The following is a 1942-nucleotide window of genomic DNA, read 5'->3' on the forward strand; positions in this document are numbered from 1 at the left end:
ACATAAATGGAGCACTGAAAAGAAAAAAAAAAAAATATATATATATATATATATATTTTTTTTTTTTGTTTGCATCAACACAAATACACCAAGTATAACAAAGAATGTTACTTACCTGAAATTTGAATAGCTCCGCAAACAAAGCTAATTCCTTTCAAACTTTAATGCTACCACTCGAAATCATCCACATTCCCCCAATTCCACGTTACAGCGCAAACCTCAAGCTGGTACTATCCTCAATTATCAAATAGAAAATCGCTTCCTTTTTGGGCATTGTGAATCCGAATTTGATGGGAAGCCATTTTCAAACACACACAATTCTCAGCTTCATCGATGAGAATGGAAACATTGCTGCTCACGGAACCCATTAATCTCACTTTGCAAGAATCGAGTTTCGAACCTCGAATCCTCCTTCAAATTTTGTTTGTTTTTGATTCAGGAAGATATACACTTCAATGGAGGATATACACTTCAATGGTGAATATTATTATAAGAGAATTTGTCCAAAGCTCTTTTATATGTGAGAATGTTGGGTTGTCCTCTATTAGTTTTTTAGCTTGAAAGTGGCTTTGATATTATAGGGAAAAAAAAAAAATTCCCAATGTTTAAAGATGCAAAGTAGGAAGAGGCTTAAAAGGAAAATAAGAAAAAGAAATATGGTGACAGGATGTTGTTAGGATTGAAAATGAAGAGAAGGGAGAAAGAAAAATATACAAAGATACACATAAACTAGAAACTAATAAAAACGAGAAGATGGCGAACGAAACTTCTTCTAAATATCAAAGAAAATAGAAAAAGTGAATTAGAGAAAGGGGTGGCCATCATTCTCAAACAAAGTTAATAATACTCTGGCCGGTTCAATTTTGTTACACTAATTTTTACATTTAAAAAAAGAAAAAGAAAAAAAAGATTGTGGATAAAAAGATCAGAGGTCTTTTATAAAATAAAATAAAAAAAGGACTTTTTTTTAATAAATACTTCACACTATATGAAAATACACTATCAAAGAGACTATAATAAACAGTTTTAATAATTTTAAAACACTGTACGACTCCCCAAATTAAAATAAGTACACTTTTACTTGATAGCCGAAATTTGATTCCTGTAAGGAGAATCAAAAAGAACTTCTGGGGATCTTAAAGTAAGACAATCGTATCGACTTGCAGCCTTGCTGCCATCCCACTTAGGCTACGTCTTCACTGCTCTTGTTTTGATCACGACATCAATCTATTAAAAAAAAATTTATTTAAATTGATATGAAAAAGATTTTGTTCTGACAAGTAATCACGTACCAATCAATCCCATATTATTATGGATACAATTTTCTTTTAAATTAGTTCGAAAGAATTTCTTCCAATCTCTTTCACGTACTAATCAATCTTCATATATACTTTTAGCCACATGAATATATGATCTATTAATAATTCATTATGTGACTTGTTTAAATAATACAAATACATGATTATATAGGGAAAGTTGGGCTCTAAACTAGTATGAAGATATTTTCCTCCAACTTGCTATATGGTAATTAAAAAGATTATTTATTTGTAGTTTTAGTAACAATAATTCTTTTTAAAGAGGAATGTGATTTGCTTAAATAATACACATAGATGATCTTATAAATCGTCATGTAATGATTTGAAAAAAATAATTTAAAACTGATTTAGTGCCAAACTTTATCCTTATCAACCAACACCTAGTGAGTTAGAGGAATTTTCTTCAAAAATAATTTGAATGTAAACCTTTTCCTATTATTCTACTTCATTTCAATTTGAACAAATTATGATTTTCTAAAGTTTTTAGAGTAACTTCTCTAAAATCCATGTATATCTATTTTTAGATTGTTGGATTAGATTTTCACTTAAAATATAATTTTTTAAAATCTCACTTATATACAGGGATGGAACTAGGATTCGAAGTCAAGGGGGACAAATATAATTTT

The sequence above is a fragment of the Quercus lobata genome, chromosome 10 (assembly GCF_001633185.2).
Source record: "Quercus lobata isolate SW786 chromosome 10, ValleyOak3.0 Primary Assembly, whole genome shotgun sequence".
NCBI lineage: Eukaryota > Viridiplantae > Streptophyta > Magnoliopsida > Fagales > Fagaceae > Quercus > Quercus lobata.